Here is a 234-nt window from a genome sequence, read left to right as displayed (position 1 = left end):
TACTATACGAATTGCGTAATCTCCCATGCTGTTCCCCTCCAGTCTACATTCTCAGGAGATTAGCCTTGACCTGTTATTTCGTAAGAGTCAAGTTCTGTGAATCTGCCATGAGAAGAGCAGAGTACATGACCAATTTCTACTCTTTGTTACTGACCTTCTGCCTTGGGTATTAGTGCCTGTTAGTGCTTGAGTCTTGGCACTTTTTAACCTGGCATTCTTTCCTTGTGGTTCCTT

The sequence above is a fragment of the Penaeus monodon genome, chromosome 32, assembly GCF_015228065.2.
Source record: "Penaeus monodon isolate SGIC_2016 chromosome 32, NSTDA_Pmon_1, whole genome shotgun sequence".
In the NCBI taxonomy this organism is placed as follows: domain Eukaryota; kingdom Metazoa; phylum Arthropoda; class Malacostraca; order Decapoda; family Penaeidae; genus Penaeus; species Penaeus monodon.
This window is presented reverse-complemented; position numbering follows the sequence as displayed.